Source organism: Dromiciops gliroides, chromosome 1, assembly GCF_019393635.1.
Source record: "Dromiciops gliroides isolate mDroGli1 chromosome 1, mDroGli1.pri, whole genome shotgun sequence".
NCBI lineage: Eukaryota > Metazoa > Chordata > Mammalia > Microbiotheria > Microbiotheriidae > Dromiciops > Dromiciops gliroides.
In genome coordinates this window covers 304,584,171-304,609,272 of record NC_057861.1, presented here as the reverse complement: position 1 = coordinate 304,609,272, position 25,102 = coordinate 304,584,171, and the positions used below count along the sequence as shown (strand labels likewise).

Below are 25,102 nucleotides of genomic sequence, written 5' to 3'. Positions count from 1 at the left end.
AGTTTGGTCTGATTTGCATTAGGTTTCTAATCAGATTTCAAAGAACACAGAATTTTGCTTTTTTAAAAGCTTTGAGGAAACCATAGGGATGATCTATTTCAGAGAAAAATATTTTAGGTGAAGAGATGGAGAAGTTAATCTAATTTAACCAGCAAGATTATATTAACTTGCTCAGATTACTGTAGAAGGCCTTGACTAGTCAGGAAAGCTTTGAATTTGACTTGATAGAGGAAATGGGCATACATTAAAGGTTCTTGAATGAAGAGTCTTTGAAGTTCTATTAAATGAAATTTTGCCATATTAATCTTCCTGAAATAGTGATTTGATCACATCTTTCCTCTTTTCTTTTCCTTGGTCACCTCACTTACTCCTATGGCTCCATGATTTCCAAATCTATACATCCAACTAGTCTCTCCCCCAAGCTACAGACCTGAAGTTCTATTTATCATATTTGTTGGACACCCCATTTCCCCAGTACCCTACACACTGCTGCCAATGTCATTTTCTTTAAGGACAGATCTGATCATTTAGCTCCCCTACTCATTCAGCTGTGTATTGAACAAGGCATCAGGAATACCTGATTTCAAATCCTACCTCAGACACTAGCTGTGTGTTTCTAGGCAAATCACTTATGTGATGTTTGTTTCAGGTTCCTTATATGTAAAATGGGGATAATAATAGCACCTGCCTCCCAGGGTTGTTGTGAGGCTCAAATGAGAGAATATTTGCAAAGTACTTTGCAAACCTCAAACCTCTGTGCTTGCTATTTTCACCATCATCTTCATTATCATCACCATCATTATCATCTAAGATAAAATAAAACTCCTCTGGCTTTTAAAGCTGTTCACAACCTGTTCCCAACAGATCATTTCAGCTTCATTTCATACTGCTCTTCTCCCTGTACTCTGTGACTGACCAGATAAACCATATTTACTTCTTAATATGCCTATGTTTAAATATGTCTATGAATGTATATTTTCTATATCCAGTGATATTGATTCATTTTTGCTTCTCAAAGTGAGGAAGGATGACCCGAGTTACAGAATTCTAAAAAGCAAAACCGTATCCTTGTTTACATAATAAGAAGGAATCATAGAAACTTTAGACACTAAACATAAAAAGCATCACAGACAATCAAGATTTATTGGCCCTAGGGTGGCTAGGTGACACAGTGGATATAGCCCTGGTCCTGGATTCAGGAGGACCTGAGTTCAAATCCAGCCTCAGACACTTGACACTTACTAGTTGTGTGACCCTGGGCAAGTCACTTAACCCTCATTGCCCCAGAAAAAAAAGAAAGAAAGAAAAAGAAAGAGAAGAAAAGATTTATTGGCCCTGACAAACAACATGTCAATTAATCTATACCAAAAAAAGGTGGGGAGGGGAAAAAAAAAGAAACCATAGGACTTAGCAACTGTTTGGATATAGAGTATGGGAAAGGCTGAATGAGGAGGCGACTGAAGAAGGTACATTGATTTTGACTGGTAGGTTGGTGATACCTTCTACAGTAATAGGGAAGTCAGCAAGAGGGGAAAATTTGGGGAGGAACAATAACAAGTTCAGTTTTTGACATGTTGAAGGTGTCTATGAAATGTCCAGTATGAAACACCCAAAAGGCAGTTGGAGATGTGGAATTGGAGGTCTGGAGAGAGGCTAAAGCTGAAAAAATAAATCTGAGAATCATCTGCATAAGGATAATAGTTGAAAAAAATGGGAACTGGGGCAGCTAGGTGGCGCAGTGGATGGAGCTCCGGCCCTGGATTCAGGAGGACCTGAGTTCAAATCCGGATTCAGACACTTGACACTTACTAGCTGTGTGACCCTCATTGCCCTACCAAAAACCAAACCAAACCAAAACAAAAAAATTATATCTTTTTTCACTTCGGGAGAAGGTGTATGTTATTTCCTTCTGTGTGTGTGTACCTATATATCTATCTATATCGCTGATCTTGTCATGAAAACCCAAAGTAAATTGGATTCACTTGGCACAAGTATATTGTGCGGTTAATTGTAATGTAACATTTGGTGGTGACAGTCCAAATTTGTAATTCCATTAAATATGGAGAATTTCCTATATTGAATCGCCCTCCATTGATGCAGATTGGCAACCCTGGAATATTGAGTAAGACTAAGTGACTTCCATGATTAGAAAGTCAATATGTTTCAGAGACAGGACTTGAACCCAGGTCTTTCTGACTGCAAGATCAGTTTTCTATCAGTTGTGTCATATCCTGTCTCAATGGATTATATCTGTCCCATAAAATAAGAAAAAATGGATAAATTGTCCTATCTAATTGTAGAATGCTTCTGTATGTTACATTACACATAATGGCATATACAAATTCTTTCAGGGAAATTCATTCACCTCTCCTCATGCCTACTCCCCATTTTCTCTTGTTTTGACTCATATTAAGAATCATTAGATTACTAGTTGTGTGACCCTGGGCAAGTCACTTAACCCTCATTGCTCCACCCCCCCCCCCCAAAAAAGAAAGAATCATAAGAAACTTTTGTGGAGGGGTGGGAACCAGGCAGGTAGGCAGGAATTGGGACACTAATACCCTGTTGGTGGAGTTGTGAACTGATCCAGCCATTTTTGGAGAACAATTTGGGACTATGCCCAAAGCACAATAAAACTGTGCATCCCCTTTAATCCACTAATATGACTATTAGATCTGTATTCCAAGGAGATCATAGAAAAGCTCCCACATGTACAAAAATATTTATAGCAGCTCTTTTTGTGGCGGCAAAGAATTGGAAATTGAGGGAATGCCCATCAATTGGGGAATGGCTAAACAATTTGTGTTAAATGATTTTGATGGAATACTATTGTGCTGTAAGGGAGGTAGATAGGAGGAGGATATAAGAATTCAAGATCAGGAACATATCTCATGGAAATTAGCTTTGGGATTTGGCTTCATGGTAAGTGGAGAAAGCTTCAGTGCATTGATAATCTGTTATAGACAATTTGTTACCAAGTTGCTATGCTACAGTATAGCATATGGGCAGATGGCCTTAAAGTGTTAAATCTGGGCGTTGGCCTTCCAGGGATCACGGGAAGAGGGATGGGAAGCTGAGACTAGGACAGAATGGCACTTGGGAGTGACTACATCCAGGATGTGTTGTGAAATGGGATAATAAACCAGGCTGGTAGGCTGGCAGTGAGTTTATAGGTATGCAAGGAGATAAAGTTAATGCCTTTGACTTGCCCATCAGACATCATGTGAGCAATTGAAACCAGACTTTAGTAACAAAAGAGACCTTGAAACTAAGCCAGCTTTTCCCTTAGGCAAGAAGTTTTTATAGTAGAAAACCGTAGGGTGTGGACTGCTAAGGACCTGTGTGCAAGTCATGGTAAGGAAATAATGTGTATTATAGAATAGAGGATGAAGATCAGGAGACCTGAGTTGAAGCCCCATCTCTATCTTTAGGTGTTTAAATGTGTTTAAATCATTGATCTTCTTTGCACCTCGTTTTGCATAATTAACAAAACTGTTTTTTCCCCTTTAATACTGAGGGATTGTAATGAAGAGGCCCACACTATTCAAATAATTGCTCAAATACTCTACTTTCCTGAAGATTTCTACTTTTTATTTTTAGTGGAGAGAATGTTTTAACTGGGGAAAAGAAAAAAGACAGACAATAATACAATAAAAGAATGACATAGTTGTAGATGCCTCTTTGAAAGTTTCTCTTTTTTAATGCATAGGCTCATGGGATCATTGATTTAGAGATGGAAAGAATCTTAGAGTCTGACAATTCTTGTTTTACAGGTGATGATACTGAAGTCTTAGGTGGTTAAGTGACTTGCCTAAGGTCACTCAGCTAGTGAATGTTTGAGAATATTTTTGTCTTTTTTGTTTAGACCTGGTTAACAACCTTGACCTTCTATATTTTCAGCATAAGATAATGTTATTCAAAACTTGGACAGAAGTGTATGCAAAATGCTGATGTTATTTCAAAAGTGAATTTGCCCAATGGGACACATTTGAGGTTTTAGAAATTTCTTTACCCTGAAAAACTTAGGGGCTCGAGTTCTAATTTTTTGCATGATTCTACTTCCAATGTGACCTTGGACAAGTCATTTAACTTTCCTGATATTCAATTTCCTTATAAATAAAGTGAAAAGGTTGGATCAGATGATCTCTTCCAGCTCTGCCTGTGGTCTTCTTAGATCAGATGAAGAAGAAAGAGGCTGAATTCTTACCTTCACAAAAATCAACACATTTCTTCTAAAAACACCTTGAATGGTATTACATTTCCCCCAAGGTATTTAGACTATTTGCCAGGATTTTCTCATTTATAGGATCAGAGGATTTAAAGTTGAAAGGCACCATAGAGATCATTTGGCCTCAAGGACCCATTTATTTATACTGCTGAAAGCAAGAGCTTCAGATATTGACTTAAAGAAACTTGTTTGGAAAAAAGGTTTGGTTCAGCTTGTGTCTCTTGATTCATTGTACCTTTTACTAAACTAAAACCTTAGGGAGTTTCTGTATCTATCTGTTCTGTCTCTCTAGTTGGGTTGTAGATTCTTCTAGGGCAGAGAATATCTGTATCCTCTATATTATTTTGAATTTTTCATCTTCCCACCACTATTCCCCCTCCCCCCCCCCAACAGTCTAGTATGTTGTAAGTAATGTTCACTTCTCTGGAGGTCATTCATTAATCTCAGCCACATGAAAGTAAGCAAGTAACCGAGTTGCTTTGATAAAGTTTCAACTATTGTGGAATCTTCATCTCTTCATTTGTAAAATGAGAGGACAGCCCTGTATGATATCTTGGCTTCTTCAAGTTTTCAGACCTAAGAAAGACCTCTGAGCAAGCAAAAATAGTACTTGATCTTTGTGACATTCAAAACCCATGCACTTAACTAATAAGAGAACTGCTTAGAGCCCATTTACTCTTATTTTAGACATAGTTGTAATAAATATGATCTCGTAGCCCATAGCAGAATAGAAGCTATTGCTCCCACTGAAAAATCACTACACAAAGTTATATAAAAGACATTGAGCTATTCGGGAGGAAACCAATTTTTTTAATTATAAAAATTAGTAAATAATACACTCAGTCCTTAGGGCAACACCACAAATTAGAGGGAACCAGCTATTCTGCAAAATGGTTTGGAAGTATGGTCACCAAATGACCAAGCTGTGCAGATCCTTTGGCCCAGCCATACCACTACTAGATCTATAGCCCAAAGAAAGAGGAAAAGGTTCTATATGTACAAAAATATTTATATCAGCTCCTTTTGTTGAGACAGCTATTTCAGTGGTGTAATACATAAAGTACTAGATTTAAAGCCAGGAAAACCTGTGTTCAAATCCTGCTTTAATCATTTGCTAACTGTTTGCCTCTGAGCAGGTCACTTAACCTCCCTCAGCCTGAGTTTTTATCATCTGTAAAATGGGAATATGACACAGTTGTTGGTGAAGAACAAATGAGATAATGTATGAAGACTGCTTTGCAAACCTTAAAGTACTCTAGAAACCCTATTATTTTATTTCCTGGTAACCCAAAGTTGGATACTAAGAGGATAGCCTTAAATAATGGCTGAACAAATTGTGGTAAAATGAATGAAGTGGATTATTATTGTGCGATACCAAATGACAAAATGGACAATTTCAGAAGGACCTGGGAAGATCTCTGAATTTTTCTCTGCAAAGTGAGTAAAACTATGATAACAATTTACATGATAACATTATAGATTAAACCAATTTTGAAAGTCTTTAGCATTCTGGTTAACAGGATGATAAACTGTGAGTTCAAAAGAATGGAAATAAAATACCCTATTCACCTCCAGGCAGAGAAAAAGAAGTGATGAAACTCTACATTGAAATACAAATTTTCCCATGTAACTAATATGGAAATTTATTTTCCTCAACTAAGTAGTTAAAATGTTCTCATTGGGAGATAGGGACAGTGGGACATTTTTTAAAAAATACTTGTTCCTGGAAAAGTAGAAATTATAAAGAACACCCCCCCCCCATACCTCTAAGGAGTGGATATTTAGATATACAAATGTGAAAAATTTGACTTTTCAGGATAGATGAGGGGACTCACAGAAATGGGTTGCTTTTACTTGTCTCTTCTCTCCTCTATTCCCCTATTTAATAACGTACAAAGCTCAGAGACATCACTATCACATGGGCTTTTCTACCCCTGCTGCCTTACACCACCAGTTTTTCTTCTCTGTGACACAGAGCCTCTGTGAGCCAGTCCTGAAGTATCATGTTAAAACCTTTTGGTTTAAAAAACAAAATAAAACAAAACAAACCTTTTGGTAAGTGGGAATTCCAAGAGATGCTTTCCCATCATTTATCATGAGTAGCTGTTTCCAAATCTTTGGTATGTAAGAGAAGGAGTAAAAAGTTTAGCAGTGAGGTATATATCTCTAACAGATAAAGAGCAAATGGTGATACAAGGAGTCAGTGGGATCAAGGAAAGCAAGACCTATTTTATCTTGCTTTATGTCAGCAGCAGGGATTTCCATCATCGATAGATCTAGAACTAGAAATTCCTTGTCTAGAGCAAGAAATAAGACAAATTCATCCGGAAAATTTGGGGGAGAGATAGAGTTACCCCAGCACACAAGTTTTTGTAACAAGAGAAACCCTGCCTGGGAACACTGGATGTATTGACACCAATACAGGGGAAAGGAGCATGCCCATCCAGGAAATTCCTGTTTTAACTACTGTTAAACCAGGGGCAGCAAGGTGGTGCAGTGGATAGAGGGGCCTGGAATCAGGAAGACTCATCTTCTTTGGTTCCTGGCCTCAGACACTTCCTAGCTGCTTGACCCTGGATAAATCACTTAACCCTGTTTGCCTCAGTTTCCTTATATGTAAAATGAGCTGGAGAGGGAAATGGCAAACCACTCCAGTATTTTTACCATGAAAACCACAAACGGGGGTCATGCGACTGAAACAACTGAACAACAGCAAAAACCAAATGCCCAGCTTTGTTGTTGTTTTTTTTTTTTTTCCTCACATTTGACAGTGTCCTCTAAATGTTGATGCCCTGTGGGCAAAGTCCCAGATCTGGGTCTGGGTGTGAGTATCTTCCAGCCTTTGGGCATGTCATCCATAGGGAAGCAATTGCTACCACTTTTGCTGCTGGTGGGGAGGCTTAAGCTGTATCTATAGCAGTAAGAACTTGATTATAGGCTGCCTTCAGGTTTGATGTAAGTCAGATATTTGGGGAAAGCGTGGTCTGTATTTGGATTGATAGAATACAAGGTACTTGTTTCTAGATGCCTGCACACTGCCAGCAGCTCAGACTGATGATGATAGTTGACTGCCTGATGGGGGACGGATGGATAGGGAGAGAGAATAATAAGGCAGGAAAAGAACTTGAAAAACTTGGCAGGCTGGAGTCATGTAGTGTAGAACATTACTGTACTATGTATAGCACAGTATATAGTGTGGATTAAAGCACAGGGCAAACCCCTTTCTTTAATAGCTCCTTGAGGTTTCAGACTAAGATAGCTCTGGGCTATAATGTGTCTCCCTCCATTCTCTTTTGTCCAGCAGTGACTTCAACACTTTTCCTCTCTTTCCTTGCTCTTTCCCCCTCCCTTTCACACACACACTCAATTCTACCACTCCCGCCCCCACCCCCTTTTTGGCCTCTGTCTTAGCTCATTCTATGTGTCTATTTTGGGTCCATTCTTTAAAAAACAAACCAAAAAGCTGTCCATGCCTTTTGTTTTTTACACGCTCATTTTTGGATAGATTTTTTTCCCCACTATCCCTATAGAATTTTCTCTCCTGGAGAAGAAAAGCAATGAGCAAAAAACCGGAACGACATTCTTTATCTATAGTCTACCACTGAGGAAGTGTGTTTCAGCACATGTTTTTGTGGTGTTATTCTCCTTTCCCCACCCCCAACCCATTTTATTTTTCTCTTTCTAGGCCCTGCCTCATCCCCTCCCCCCTTTTCTCCCTTTGTCTCATAGCTGGCTTTCTAAGAGCTACAACAGTGAAGGGTGTTTTTTAAAGTCTCTTTTTAAGAAAAAAATGGGTTTGTGACTTCATCTATTTAGGGAGTTCCAGAGGAGGGACAAGGTGGGGATAGAGAAGGGCAGTAAACATCAGTTTTAAGTGTTAGGTGCCTTTGCCAATTAGAAGTGATGTTATGACCTTCAGGAGCCTTGAAATCATAGTCCAAGATTTACACATCCTTAGTAGTAGAGCTGTGAAGTGACTTGAATCAGATTGTGCAAGGTAGAAACTGGGTCCAAGTCTATTAATATAATGGCACTATTATTGTTAGAGATGAAATTCAGTTCTTTATAAAAGTGAGATTGTCAAAAATGAATTAATCCAGAGCCTTTGAAAAAAAGGATTTCCTATTGAGAATACTATTGTTAAAAAAAAATAATTAAAAAAAAGAATATTATTGTTTTGCACTTTCTCAATAGATAGACTGCATTTTTAACCTTTTGGTAAACAAAACTCCATAGACTTAAAAATCTACTGCAAACACTGTCTCCATATTCCTTTCTGGGATCTAGGGGCTGGTGTGGGAGTATAGGGTTGAGAGGGAGTGGGTTTTTAAAACACACACACACACACACACACACACACACACACACACACACACACACAATTCCTTGGTGAATAACATTTGGAGAATGACCCATGAACAATAGAGAAGTTTAGAGGTAGGATTACCATTTGTGTTGACCTTGAGCAGTCAGCCATTAAGGTCTGGTTCTACAGAGCTGTTGTAACCATTAGATCTGCCCATCTGGGGACTGTAGCTTCTTTGGAATTCCATCCTCTTTTCATCTGTTTGGTGTTATGTACCTAAAACGACACATGTGCAGTGTCATTCATACAATACTAACTTCCAAGCCTGCAAGTTGAATATAATTGACAAAACATTGTTGTATTGTTGGAAAATAATAATTGTGTGGAAAGGTTGATTAATCACTATAAAAAATTTTAAATTGGTATGTATGAATAGAGAAAACACTTATAATTTAAGATGCTGTAGTGTATTCCACTTTAAAATGTGGTGGTTTGTTTTTCTTTTAATAAATCTTCCTCTCCCTTTAAATTTATTGCACTATAGCAAGAAATGTTTTTGTAATAAAGTATGTATGGTTTTAAACACTCATTAAAGCTGCAGAAAGAATTCACACTCCTATTGTGTAACATCAACACTAGGGATATAAAACACACCTTACCCATAAATGATGATGTGCTAATGTTTTCCTTCTAGCATATGGAGGATGTCAGAATGGGTAATAAATGTGCCTCAAAGGTTGTTTGCATTTTTGTCTCTTGGTGACATAGGTGAGTTAATTTACTTCCTCTATAAAGAAGTCATGGTTATTTAAGGTCCTTGTTAGTATTATTGTTCTGTAGGACTCATATTCATAGCAGAAAGCTATAGAAAGTGTTGAAATGAATACTCATTTTCCCCCTAGTCTGAACTAATGAGAGTAGAGGTTGAATATTGATGCCTATGTTATCGCTTTGACTGCCCCTCAATTTTACTGATGCTCAGTCAGTCTACTTCAGTACCTGAATACTTCAAAAGGTCAATGATTTATTTCGTCATTGTAGGCTATTTCCTATCAAGGTGAGTATTGCAGATTTTACTGATCTGTTCCTTAGACTGTTTCACCAAGATCTGGAGTCAAGCAGGTTCTATCCTCAGACAACCTTCTGGTGATTACCTAGGCAGGCCCAACGATAGTAGTCTGTCACTGGGCCCATGCTTGAAGGCTTGGTACCATCTGCCAGAGATTTTGCTTGTGGACATAGTGTTAGAGAATACAGAATTACTTCCAAGGCAGTGATGAATAATCAGAAGAAGACTTTAATGGAGAGATTGGTTCATGGCTTATGAAATGTTCAAAATCAGTTTTGTTATTTGAAAAAAAAATTAATTCCTCCTTAGAGGAGGATACTAATATAGAACAGAGGAAAGAATATAGCTCCTAGACTAAGATCTGGGTTCAAATTTAACTTTTGAATTTTACTACTTGTATGACCTTTGAATCTTACTAAACCTTTCCAGTCTTGTTATATCATTATGCCTCCCCCTCCCCTACATGACCTCTGTGATCCAGTGACTCTGGTCTCATTATTCTCTGCATAAGATACTCCCATCTTCTGACTCCAAGTATTTTCTTTTTTTTTTTTTTTTTTTGGTGAGGCAATTGGGGTAAAGTGACTTGCCCAGGGTCACACAGCTAGTTCAAATGTCTGAGGGCCGATTTGAACTCAGGTCCTCCTGAATTCAGGGCCGGTGCTTTATCCACTGCGCCACCTAGCTGCCCCCCAGACTCCAGGTATTTTCACTGGTGGTCCCCCATTCCTGGAGTGTTCTCTCTCCTCATCTCTGATTCCTGGTTTCCTTCAAGTCCCAGTCAAAATCCCACCTTCTACAAGAAGGCTTTCCACATCCCCCTTTTATTGCTAGCATCTTCCCTCTGTTGGTTATTTCTAATGTATTCTGTGTATAATGTGTTTGTAGATAAGTTGTTTACATGTTGTCTCCTCTATTAGACTGTGATCTTCTTGAGAGCAGACTGTCCTTTTATCTTTCTTTTTTTTTATTCTAAGTGATGATCAATGCACACAGTAGGTGCTTGTTAAATGTTTATTGTCTGACTGACTTTGGTACCCTCATTTGTGAAAGAGGGAGTTGGATTAGATGGCCTCTGAGGTCCCTTTCAACTTCAGACCTATGATCTTTTGATCCTCGAATATTATCCTATGAAAGTGTGCTATGGTGGATAGAGTACCGGCCCTGAAGTCAGGAGTACCTGAGTTCAAATCCGGCCTCAGACACTTAATACTTACTAGCCGTGTGACCCTGGGCAAGTCACTTAACCCCAATTGCCTCACTTAAAAAAGAAAAAAGAAAAAAAAAAGAAAGTGTGCTATGGTCTATGGCCATACCACCCTGGACATGCCCTATCTCATCTGAAAGTGTGCTATGTTCATTTGTTAGAAGAAAGCTGGAGCATTGAATTAGACTTAAGTAAATTTAGAATTGTGATAATATTAAAAACTACCCAGAGCATATGATCAATTAAAGATTTTATCTCCCAAAATGTTTATTAACTTAGTCTGATGTTACCTTATTTTCTTTTGTCTTACTTTATGTGACCGTAAATAGGTTTGTGAGCCTGTATCCTGGGTCCTCTAGCACCAGACCTGATCCTCCCACTTTGGGTCTTTCAAATAGCAATAATCTTATTTTTTCCCTCCATTGAAATCACCACAGACCCATATTAAAAAAAAAAAAGAAATTCCTTACTCTTCATATAACTCCCACCTTGATAAAGTTCTAGAAGGGGAAAACTAAAAATTGCCTTTTATCTCTATGAAATAGCATGAGATCTTCCTTTGTGTTATGTATCAGGGAGTTGGAGCTCCCTCTGGTGGCCAAATTATCAGGTGCATCTTTGTTTATTGGTATTCAAATCTGATAACTCAGTAGTAACTGATTTTAGTCATTTTAAAGTTCAGATATTTATTTTGGTAAGAATTTTGGTTCATGTTGTATAGTTTTGTTTGTCCACAGGAAAGAATAACTCATTCTATATGAGTGCTAATGAATTTTTGTTGAAGATGCTATTTCTTTTTTGTTGTTCAGTTGTATTCAATTCTTAGCAACCCTGTGGACAATACCGTTCTTGGAGTTTTCTTGGCAACATACTGGAGTGGCTTGCCATTTCCTTCTACATTGGATTAAGGCAAAAAGGTTAAATGACATACCAAAGGCCACATAGCTAGTAAGTGTCTAAGTACAGATTTGAACTCAGGTTTTCCTGACTCCAGATCCAGTGATTTACCCACTGAGCCACCTAGCTGCCTCCTGCTATTCCTTATAAATTACTTTGTTTTTAGTAAGTTCCCCCCTAAGCCCCTTTAAAAACAAAAACATCAAAGCATAATGAAATAGATTTGATATTGTGTAGGGATGAAATTCCTCTTTAGTAGGTTACTAGTTTTCAACTAATTCCATGATGCAAAAATATTTTGATTGGCTAGAATGATGGGCCAAATTAAGATGAATTTTATTAAAATTTTAAAATTAAAAAAAACAAAACTTGTGTTCAAAAAATCAACTTAGGGGCAGCTAGGTAGCATAGTGATAAATCACCAGCCCTGGATTCAGGAGGACCTGAGTTGAAATCTGGCCTCAGACACTTGACACTTACTAGCTGTGTGACCCTGGGCAAGTCACTTAACCCTCATTGCCTGGCAACCTCCCCCCTCCCCCCATAAAAAAGAAAAAAAAAAGAAAAAAAATCAACTTAAACATAGGGTGGAGGAGGTTTAGGTTTTCTTATGAAGACAAATGCAGTATGAGTGAACAGTGTGATGTGACCACCAAGGAAGCTAATGCCATCCCAGGCTACATGAAAAACAAGATGGCATTTAGAAAAAGCTAGGTAAGAGTTCTGCTACATTCTGTTCTAGTTAAGTCACATATGGAGTACTTCACCATTTTAGAAAATCACAGGCAAACTGAAGTATGTTCAGAAGACTTAAAGTAGGGAGAAAATGTTAGTCATTCAGGTTAAACTTCTAAGTGTATATATTTTTTCCCCTCAGAAAGCTGATTGTTGAACATATACCAGCACATCCCTGTGTATATATTTATATCCATGCACACAATTTAAAAAATAGAAATTGCAGTTAACTCTTTCTATGCAAATGGAGGGAAAGATGGGCATGAATAATTCAGTAGGTATTGTATTTTGGTTCTAGAATGTGGTTGATAGACTTATCAGTGAATGTGGATGTTTCAGATATTCTGGAAATTCACAACACCAAACAAGATAAGTCATAATGCATCTTACATAAGTAAAGAGGTACTGGAGAAGATCACAAGTTTATATCTCCCTTTCAGATTCCATCCTGTAATTATTCTCATACTGGAAATAGATAATATTATTCTTCAAGTTGATAATATGCACTAATATATGCTGACCCACCCCTTCTTTTTTTTTTTTTGTTTTGTTTTTTTTGTTTTGTTTTGTTTTTTAGTGAGGCAATTGGGGTTAAGTGACTTGCCCAAGGTCACACAGCTAGTAAGTGTTAAGTGTCTGAGGCCAGATTTGAACTCAGGTACTCCTGATTCCAGGGCTGGTGCTCTATCCACTGCGCCACCTAGCTGCCCCTGACCCACCCCTTCTAAGTTTGCTATTGCTTTGGTATAAATTGTAGAGTTAGGTAAGATTTAATTATTGTTGTTGCTATTAACTTAGATTTATATGGGTTTTTAGAATCACATAATGTTCTACAGACGTGCCATTTGATTCTTGCAACTGTCCCATGGAGGTATAAAGTTATTGTTTTCATTCCTATTTCATAGATGAGAAAACAGACACAGAGTGGTTAAGTGAATTGCTCAGGGTAGTACAAGTGTTCTGAGTCTTTTGAAACTTAAGTCTAGTATTCTTTCCATGACTATATTCCTGTTCAATTGATTATGTTTTCAATCAGTCAGCATTTATCAAATCCCTACTGTGTGCCAGGTATTGTGTTACACCTGTAGTATACAAAGAAAAAAAAAACCGAAATAGTCCCTGCCCTCAAGTTGCTTCTTCAGGTACAAATAAATATAAATACAGAGTAATTGGGTGGTGGTGGGGAAGCTAATAGAAGCAAGGGGGACTAGGAAAGTTCTCATTTAGGAGGTGGTTCTTGAGCTAAACTACATTTCAGGATTGAGGGACAGACCTTTCAAAGGATTAGAGATGGGAGACAGTACACTGAGAAACAGGTAACTTTAGAAGACCTTGACAACCCTTTAAGTAAGAAGTGTTTAAGTAGGAAGTCAGGACTTCATAGCATTGCAATGGTGGGAAAAAGAACCAGGAAAAAGGGTGGTAGGTAATCATCGGACATTTTGTAATTTTCTTTCTCTTTCAAGTACCGACACTTAAAAATGAAAGGAAGAAGAGGCACTTACCTGTTTTTATATAGTTTGGAATATGAAAGGTAATTTGAAAAGTATTTTTGAATCATGGTTTATTTTGATGTCGAATCAAATTTTCTTTAAAACATGGCTCTTCCACAAACAAGACACTCTCTCAGTTCGGGCTATTCTCTCTAGGTGTCCACCACGCAGATGTTGGGGTTTTTTGTTGTTGTTGTTGTTGTTGTTGTTCATTCTTTTTAACAAATTGAAAGTTTGTGGCAATACTGTGGCAATCAAGTCTTACACCATAGCACCATAGCCTTTGTCTCACATTTTGTTAACTCTTGCAATGTTTCAAACTTTTTAGCTGCATAACCCTGAGCAGATCATTAACCTTCTTTGCCTCAGTTCCCTCATCTATAAAATGAACTGGAAAAGGGAATGGCAAACCACTCCAGTATCTTTGCCAGGAACACACCAAATGAGGTCATGAGGAGTTGAACAAGACTGAAGCAACTAGGGGGCAGCTAAGGTGGCGCAGTGGATAAAGCACTGGCCATGGATTTAGGAGGACCTGAGTTCAAATCCAATTTCAGACACTTGACACAAGCTGCGTGACCCTGGGCAAGTCACTTAACCCTTATTGCCCCACAAAATTTTTTTAAAAAGACTGAAGCAACTAAACAACATCCTTTCAATATAGCTTGCTTTGTATATATTTGCTTGCATGCTGTCTCCTTCATTAGATCGTAACTTCCTTGAGGCTAGGGCCTGTCATACCTCTTTTTGCATCCCCAGGTCTTAGCCCAGTGCCTGGCTATGCTATATAGTAGGTGCTTAATGAATGACTGGCAGTTGAATATTGATATTCATTTTTCCCCCTCTACGTTAGGACAGTATTAGGAAAGAAGGACTTCTTTCTTTGTTGATTCATAAAAGTTATTGCTACGTTAAACACCTACTTTTGAGTGGGGATTGAGGTGGGAGAGAAAGGTATAATGGGATATTAAAGCAGGAGTGTTTCTTAGAATCCCAGAATCATAGACCATTCAAGTAGGAAGGTACCTTTGAGGACATGTAATCTAATGTTCTTATTTTACACTTCTTTCTTACCCTCTCCAAGTCATTTTATTTGCGAAAGGAAAATCATATTTAATAAGCATCTAATTTCTATACTGCATCTTAATTTAATTACAATGATGATAATGATAACAGCTAGTATTTATATAGTGCTTTAAGGTTTGCAAAGATTTTTACAAATGTTTTATACTTAAAGCAATCTTGGGAGAATTGCTATTATACTCTTTTTACAGATGAGGAAACTGAGTCAGATAGATTAACTGACTTGTCCAAGGTCACACAACTATTAAGTGTCCTAAGGTATATTCACTGGAGCTGCCTAACATGCATATTACTCAAGCTACAAACCCCAGAAATCTTAGCTTAAAATATAATCAGGGTTGGGGCAGCTAGGTGGCGCAGTGGATAGAGCACCGGCCCTGGAGTCAGGAGGACTTGAGTTCAAATCGGGCCTCAGACACTTAACACTTACTAGCTGTGTGACTCTGGGCAAGTCACTTAACCCCAATTGCCTCACTAAAAAAAAAAAATTAAAATATAATCAGGGCAAGTGCTGGACATTCTTCTTTCCTCTCTACACACTGTTTTGAAGACCTTCTCAACTCACTTGGGTTTAATTATAACCTCTGTATAGATGACTCCCAGATCTATATATCCAATCCTAGTCTGTCTCCTAAATTCCAGGCTTTCATCACAGGATGACAGATATAGAACTGGTCATCTAGTCTGACTGTCTCATGTTACAGATGAGGAAACTGAGCTCCAGAGGATAAGAAACTTACCCAAATTCACATTGCTACTAAGTGGCATCAGTAGGATTTGAACCATGTCCCTTGACTGAAGATATTGCTTTTTCCCACTCTACCCAGTTGTCTCGAAGTTAACCTTCCTGGACATTTTGAGGGGGGTGGTATGCCATGGAGTCAGGAAGACCTGATTTCAAATCTAGCCTCAGATATTCCTTAGCTGTGTGATCTTGGCCAAGTCATTTCCCTTCCTATTTGCTTCAGTTTTCTCAAAGTTAAAATAGGGAGAATACTGACACGTACCTCCCAGCATTGTTGTGAGGATCAAATGAAGTAATATTTGTAAGGGGTTTAGCACAGTGGCTGGCACATAATAGATACTATATAAATACTACTAGTAGTGGTGGTGCTGATGATATCATCATCCTATAAGCAATTCAAGCACAATAGATCTAAAACAACTAATTGTTTTTTCCTAAAACCCAGCAATCTTCCAAATTTCCCTAATTCTGCCATGTGTACCACCATCCTTCCAGCCACCCATGCCCATAACCTTGGTATCATGTTCAACTGCTCACAAGCTCAACTGGTGTTCCTCTTCCAGCAATGCATTCCCCAACTCAGATCCTTTCCAGTGCTTGGAATACAATCTTCTCACTTCTGCCTCTTAGAATCTCAAGTTTTCTTAAAAGCTTAGCTCAAGCTCTGTTTACAGGAACCCTTTCTAATCATCTCCCCCAAATAATCTGTCTGTTTTGTACATTCCTCTATCTGTCCACATGTTCTCTCCACCCATGAATGTGTAAGTTCCTTGTGGGAAGAGGCTGTTGATTCTTTGTTTTGATATCCTCAGTCTAACACAGTGCCTTGAAACACAGTAGATGAGGTAACAAATGCTTAGTTGATTGATTACTTGAATCAGGAAATCATGCATCTGGAGTCAGCTTTTTCCTCAGTAGTCTCCCTCCCATGTCTCTATCACTATTAACTGACTTTATTTTATTTTGATGGGCACTCCTGGTGAGAGGGTCTGGTTTTTTGTTTTTGGATATTGAGATGGTGATAAAGAAGGAAGATGGGCTGGTCAGGTGGGAAGAGCAATCAACTGGGAGAAATAATCAGTGGACAACCCTACACTGGTATCCTTCTGGTTCCAGGTGAAAGTAAGAAAAGCCCCTGGCATGTGCTCCCATTGACAAACTCAGTAGAAGCATGTATGTAGGCAAAGTTTGCACAGAATTGGTAAGCCTGGATAGGTTACTAATTCATCCCAGAAGGAATCAACATTGATGAAAGCATAGTTCCATTTAAATTTAGAGTGATGTTCCTAATTGAAATTAGTTCATAATGCACTTGGATTTAAGGAAGTTATTTATCAATACTGCTTGTAACAGTCAGATATGTGATATTTCAAAACACCAGGAAATGCATAGGGAGGAAAAGAAGTAATTTATTGGTTTTTTTGAAGATGTCAGTTAATTGACAAGAATGTATATTTATGTCAGGTATTGTATTAAATTTTGGCGTCCTTGCCCAAAAGGAATTTACATTCTAATGCAGTAGAAAACCTACAAATAATGAGATACATACAAGATGTAGACAGGATGGAATAGCTTGTAATAGATTATAGATAGTTGTTGTTTGTCCTTTGTTCTCAAAGAGGACCAGGACATTGGGGTGATGTCATGCCTTGCAGTGAATTGGATTTAAGTGAGGGAGGGCTGTGCAAGGTCATCAACCTCACCCTATTCTTCAGAACCATCTGGGTCCAATGGGAAGATATATATCAGGATGACTGGAGATGGTGCCCAGTAATAGATGTTAACAATAGATGGAAAACAGTTCAAGAAGGGAAGACATTGGCAGCTGGGAAGATTGGGAAACTCTTGGAGTCAATGAATTTTAGCTGAGCCTCTAAGGAAACAAAGGAAACCAAAAAGTGGAGGTGAAATTGCAGTGTTTTAGGCATGGAGGATGGCTAGGGCAAGGCATAAAGCTGGAATATAGAGAGTCAATCAAATTGTAGTTTGAGGAAATACAAGTAGACCAGTGTTATTGGAAGATAAAGTGAATGGTACGTGGGACATCTGGGAGGCACAATCGATAGAGCACTGGGCTGAGAATCAGTAAGTCTAATCTTCATGAGTTCAAATCTAGCCTCAGATACTTGGTGGTTGTGTGACCCTGGACAAGTCACTTAACCCTATTTACCTCATTTGCTCATCTGTAAAATGAGGGGGAGAGGGAAATGGCAAACTACTCCAGTATTTTTCCCCAAAAAACTTCAAATGGGGCCACAATCAGCCTGACATGAACTGAAATGATTTAATAGCAACAATATGATGGCACAGTGCATAGAACTTTCAGCCTGTAGTCAGAAAGACCCAATTCTAATTCAGCCTCAGAAACAGTGTAACTGTAGCTGGGCAAGTTACCTAACTTGTCTGCCTCAGTTTTGTTATTTGTAAAATGAGTATAATAGCACCTAACTTCCAAGGTTGTTATATGGATAAAATGAGACAATATTTACAAAGCACTTTGTAAGCCTTAAGTCACTATTTAGATGTTGGTTATCATTATCACCACCATCATTATTAATGAAGGAGAGTTAAGTATAAGAAGATTGGAACAATAGGAAGGGACCAGGTTATGAAAACATTCTAAGTGCCCAACAGAAGAGTTTTTATTTTATTCTGGAAGTAATAGGGAGCCACTGAGACTCAATGAAAAAGGGGTGGAAGCATGTACCAAAATATTTATAGCTGCTCTTTTTGTGGTGGCAAGGAATTGGAAATTGAGGGGCTGCCCATCAATTGGGGAATGGCTGAACAAGTTGTGGTACATGAATGTAATGGAATACTATTATGCTGTAAGAAATAATGAGCAAGCAGATTTCAGAGAAACCTGGAAGGACTTACATGAACTGATGCTGAGTGAGATGAGCAGAACCAGGAGAACATTGTACACAGTATCAACACTATGTGGTGATTGACTATGATAGACTTAACAACTATGGAATCTAGATGCAGATTGAACCATACTATTTCTATTTTTTTGTTTTTCTTTTTTTCTTCTTTTTCTTTTCTTTTTTCCTCTTTTTTGCTCTGATTCTTCTTACATAGCACGACTAATACAGAAATACATTTGATGTGATTGTACATGTATAACCTATATCAAATTGCTTGCTGTCTTGGAGAGGGGGGAAGGAGGGAAGAAAAATTTGAAGCTAGAAATCTTATAAAAACAAATGTTGAAAACTATATGTAACTGTAAAATAATAAAATACTTTTATAAAAAAAAGAAAAAGGGGTGGAAGGTGACAGGGTTAGACCTTTGCTTTAGAAAAATCACATTGACAGTTGAATGTCAGATGGACTGGAGTAGAGTAAGAGTTCAGATAGGGAAACCAGTTAGAACACTATTACACTAGTCCAGGTGAGAAGAGATGAGGGTACCAATTAGGATAATGGCTGTGAGTGGAGAGAATGGGGAATGTAAAAGAAATGTGAAGCTAGCAAGGACAAGATTTGGCAATGGATTGGATGGGGGAGTGGTGGGAATAAAAAGCCAAAGAGGGCATAGGTTGTGCACTTGTGTTCCTGGGAGGATTGTGGTACCATGATTCTAAATAGGGAAGTTAGGCATGGAAAAGGGTTTGAGGGAAAAATAATGAGTTCTGTGTTTGATATGTTGTTTCAGATGTCCTAGGGGTATCCAGTTTAAGATGTCCAAAGAGCAGTCGGCCTGTTTTTTTGTAATTTTGCAATGCTCACTTTTGGATTTTCTTTTTTGTGTGCATGTGGTTCTTTCCGTTCACATTGTAGTAGTTATTGTATATATTGTTTTCTTGACTCTACTTTTGCTTCATGAAAATTCATGGTTCTCTGTATTCATCACATTTATCATTTCTCACAGCAAAGTGATACTCCAATACATTCAGGCACCGAAGTTTATTTAGCTAGGTCCTCCTGAATCCAGGGCTGGTGCTTTATCCACTGCGCCACCTAGCTGCCCCTAGAGCAGGGCTTTTCAAACATTTTCTACTTGCGGCTCCTTTTCACCTAAGATTTTTATACAACCCCAGGTATATAGAGACATAAAATAGGCATACAAACCAAATATTTACTGTGAAATTTTTGCGACCCTGGGTATATAGGTATATAAAATAGATATACATAACCTTTTACTGTTGACAAATTTTTTGGCACCTCCACATTGTTATGCAACCCCATACAGGGTTGTGACCCATAGTTCAAGAAGCTTTGCATTAGAGTGCCTATCTTCCCACAACCCCTCTAATACTATTGCCATCTTTTGTCATCTTTGCCAATCGACACAGCTGTTTTGATATTCATTTCTCTTATTGTTGGTGATTTGGAACATTCTTTCATATGGCTTTTAATAATTTTCAATTCTTCCTTTCTGAACTGTTTGTTCTTATTATTTTCTCTATTGGGGATCCTCACACAGTATACTACATCATTCCACTGACTATCCTCCCCCTCCCCCCACCCCTTGCCTCAAGCTCAAAAGCCACCTTCTGTGGCTTTCCCAATCTTCCCACCTTTTCCTATGAGATGACCTCCCATCTATCTCTCTTACATATGTACATATTATCTCTATCATTATTTGAATGCACTGTTTTTGCATTTTCTTCATATCCCCAGTGCCTAGCACAGTGCCAGTAAGTGCTTAATAAATGCCTGTTAACCGAGTTCAGGGCATGCCTTCCCAACCGCCATGGCCACAAAAGGAAGCAAAAATTGCTACCTTGGAAGGCTCTGAAGACAGGATTCATTTCCTCCAGTAAATATTTGAAATTAGCAACCAAAGTAGAGTGGCGTTCATGTCGTTCGGAGACTCTGGCCAGAGAGCTGAGTGCCCTAGTTTCATTTCAGCAGCTCAGTTTGATAGAAAAAGGTAGCAGTTTGTTCCCCAGTGAGGTAGTCCTTCAGGATCCAAGCTTTGTGTTTCTGGAAATCTAACCTTTAAGTGTCAGAAGAAATGCTTTTAATTTCTTCCCTGGAAACTTTCCATCTCCTCCTATTAGTATCTGAGATTCTCAGGCTGTTCCAAAGCAAGAGTACCTCTTAACTGCTTGGCACACTTGCTCACTGAGGCACTAGGGGTCAGCTCTGCCATAATGCCTGGCATAGAAATATCATTGTTAGTCCATAGGTGATTTGTAGCTGTGGCCAGATGTATGTAGTACCCCTAGCACTCTACTTATGGAATTTTTTAAATATAGAAGTTGGAAATGGAATTTAAAAAGACCTCGAAGGTAGGTAGGTAATGGGGAAAGCCTGATGGACTTTTTTTAATAGGATGTGACAGTGTTTCATTTATATATCCTCATCCCCATAGATTCTTATCTTTCCCCCATAGTGTTCTACCTCCCTACCTTCCTGGCCCTTTTGTTCTCTGAGAGCCAAAATTAAATCTTAACTCATTGACTGAGTATCTTCAATTTAAAAATCAATGTTATATTGTTCTATGGGGTTTCTGTTGGATTGTGTATAATGGGATGGTTTAATGGGATATGGGTGAGAAGGCTTCTGGAGGAGGTGGATTTTTAACGGTTTTACTGGGTGAGGAGCAGTGCCACAAGGGAAAGGACAGGTTGTTGGTTGACCAACTTGAGTAGATGATTCTTATCTTAAGAAGGGGTAACAACTGACAGAGGGAGAGGGAAATTGAGACAGCAATACTTCTAGGCAGAGAAGGGAAAGATAATAGACAAGAGTCCCTTGGCATTTTTCGGTGATAATTTGGTCTACTAGATAGCTGTAAGACGACAGTGCAAGGTTTTGAGGATGGGTAAGATTTAGGTAATAATAGAGGGGGAAGGCGTCGTATTTGAGGCTGTGAGTACACCCCTTCTAGGGGGAGCTAGGTGGCACAGTGGGTAGAATGCCAGGCCTGCAGTAGGGAAGACTCATCTTCAGGAGTTCAAATATGGCTTCAGACACTTTCTAGATGTGTGACCCTGGGCAAGTCATTTAACCCTGTTTGTCTTAGTTTCCTCATCCGTAAAAAGACCTAGAGAAGGAAATGGCAAACCACTCAGTATCTCCACCAAGAAAACCACAAATGGGGTCACAAAGAGTCGGACACAACAGATCATAGACAGGAGTGGGGACATTAGTTTATTGAAAAGTTGTTGTAAGGGGCAGCTAGGTGGTGTAGTGGATAAAGCACTGGCCCTGGATTCAGGAGGACCTGAGTTCAAATCCAGCCTCAGACACTTGACACTTAACCTCAATTGCCCCACCAAAAAAACAAAAACAACGAAAAGTTGTTGCATTTGGAGTCATGATCCATGTTCAAATGTCATTGATGGACATATACTAGATATTCTACCATGGGCAAATCATTCAGCAACTTGGAGCCTCAGTTTCCTCATCTGTAAAGTGTAATCATATTTGTACTATCTACTTCATAGACTTGTTATCTGGAAGGCATTCTTTATGAATGACATGCTAAATATTTTGAAATGGGAACCCTTTGAGGATTTGATGATTGTTGTTTTTTCCTTTTCCTTTTCCAGCTTATTTTAAAGAAAAGGAAACTGAGGCAAACAGGGTTAAGTGACTTGTCCAGGGTCACACATTTAGTAAGTGTCTGAGGTCAAATTTGAACTCAGGAAGAGTAGTCTTGACTCCAGGCCCAGCACTCTATGCACTACAGCGCCACCTAGCTGTCCCTTATTCTAATTCTACTGTCCACAAAATTCAGTCTTACTTTTGTAAATCCACTTCAGGAAGGAATGGACAATTTTTTTAGTCTGTTTTTTATTCAGAGAGTAGTACTCTCTTTGGGCAGGATGGTTGCCCCAGTCTTAGCTTCTAGATTACATGCCCAGGCCCTTTTAGAGTAAGTGAATACACAGAGAGGTGAGGCAGGAAGAAAGGAGAGGTGGCTGAGTAGTTGAGCTGACCTTTGTTTCTCTTGCTCATGTTGGATTTCTCTTAAGAATTGGAGTCTCACCACCAATAATTCAGATACCCATTTATTTCATACAGTTAGTGGACTCATTAAAATTCTTTAATAGGTTTAGATCTTAAAGGGGCTCCGGAGGCCCTGTAGCCCAGTGTCCTCAGTTTATATAGACAAGACCCAGAGAGCTGTAGGTCATGTAAGTAGTAAGTAGCAGAAGTAAAATTTAAACCCTGGTCCTCCAATTTCAAATCAAATTTCCTTTCCACTCAGCTGTGCTTGCTCAGTTTAGTGGCCACAAAGAAAGATTTTTCTTTTATTGTGCAAAAAAATGGGCTTGTGTTCAACTATGGGTTGAAGGAGATTGCCACAGAGCTATCTTCTGCTTCTGAATGTCTGGGATTCTGTAAAAGGCTTGTCTTAGGCTCTTTAAATTTTAAATGGGCCTTATAGGTGGTCTACTCTAACCTCATATCATAGATGAGGGAATGGAAGCCCAGAAAGGTGAAGTGAATTGCCCATAGCAGGACTTGAACCTAGGTCTTCCCAGGTCAAATCCAGCGATCTTTCCCCTGCACCATTTTTCTTCTGTCCTAAATGCTGGAATGAAGGTAAAGAATTCCTGCAGATCATTATTAACTCTCGAGTCAGACAATTCCAAAGAACTAATGATGGAAAATGCTTTTACACATCCAGAAAAAAAAGAACTATGGATTCTGAAGGCAGATTGTTTCTACTTTGTTTTTTTGTTTGTTTGTTTGTTTTTTGAGGTTTTTCCCTTTTGTTCTGATTCCTCTTTCACAACATGACTAATGCAGAAATATGTTTAATGTGATTGTACATAAATAACCTGTATAAAATTGCTTTCTGTCTTGGGGAGGAGGGAGGGAGGGAGAAAAATTTGGAACTAAAAATCATATGAAAACAAATGTTGAAAACTATCTTTACATGTAACTGAAAAATAATAAAATAATTTTATGATTAAAAATAATAAAATTTTAAATTTAAAAAAATTTTTAAAAAGAAATTCTTGGGGCAGCTAAGTGGCGCAGTGCATAGAGCAGTGGCCCTGGATTCCGGAGGACCTGAGTTCAAATCCAGCCTCAGACACTTGACACTTACTAGCTGTGTGACCCTGGGCAAGTCACTTGACCCCAATTGCCTCACCAAAAAAAAAAAAAGGAAAAAGAAATAAAGAAATTCTTGAGTCAATAGCACCCTTTCATCTTCTATCTCATCATGCTCTTTATAATGAAGGTTGACATTTCATGAGGTCATTCAGGAAATGAAAGGAAAATATGGTGGACTCTGTTCCCTGAGCAAGGATTGAGGGTAGGTAAATTTGAAGTGACCAATACAGGCTGGGAATTAGGGAAAAAAGGAGGGGAGCAAGTCACTGTGTCTCTAGAAAACAAGAAAAAAAAATAGGGTTGCTGGGGGAGCTATCAGTGTGTGTGTGTGTGTGTGTGAGAGAGAGAGAGAGAGAGAGAGAGAGAGAGAGAGAGAGAGAGAGAGAGAGAGAGAGAGAGAGAGAGAGAGAGATTTTATACACTTGTAAGCCAAGAGAGTAGTGCAGGTAGATAGTGCAGCGCATAGAGTGTCAAGAGTGCAGACAGGGAGATTAAGTTTTGTAAATTCAAATCCGGCCTCAGACACTTCCTAGCTGTGTGAATCTGGGCAAGTCACTTAACTCCATTTGCCTTCCTCATCTATAAAGTAAGCTCGAGAAGGAAATGCCAAACCAGTCCACTATCTTTGCCAAGAGGACCCCAAATGGTATTGTGAAGAGTCAGAAACGACTGGAACACCGACAAATCCAGAGAGTAGTAAGAAGAAAGTTGAAATGAATTTAAGTTCAGTGAACTTCATTATTGCTGAGTGGACTTTATTCCATGTTTTCCAATGTAGACAATTAGCTCATTGAGACCACTTGCTTTCCCCTATCTCTAAAGAGAGACACAAAGGGGGAGATTTTATGTAAGTGCTATTAAATATTATTTTTAAGTAAATGATATTAAAATCAGTAGTCCTGGAAGATAGTGCCTGGGAAAAAATGTACTTTAATAGTCATTAATGAGTTCCTATTATGCTGATAAAAGCCTGTCAGCCTGAGACACTGAATCAGAGAGCATTATTATATTTTTAAAAGAAGCTTTAATGATAGTGCCTTTAGTTTTGACACCACAGCCATCTCCAGACTGTCTCTTTCCCTTCTCCCCTCCCTTTCTTAGCAAAGAAAAACAACTAAGCAAAACCAAGTGACCTATTGGCCACATCTGAAATCATTTATCATTTTTCACTTACAAACATATGGTATCATCATCTGTTTTGAAGTAAAGAAATTGTTCACAATTAATCTCAGCTTAGCTATCTTATTTTAGTAATAATTTCATTTACATTTTTCACCTTATGGCATCGTTTGTTTCCCTGGTTCCCGCTTTACA

The 25,102-nt window shown here is 38.5% G+C and overlaps 1 protein-coding gene across 1 annotated transcript in view; it reads left to right on the top strand.

The window, feature by feature from the left end:
- The window catches only part of NEDD4L (NEDD4 like E3 ubiquitin protein ligase), a 478,713-nt gene that overhangs the window by 150,399 nt on the left and 303,212 nt on the right, over window positions 1-25,102 (top strand). The gene's annotated exons all lie outside the window — the stretch shown is intronic.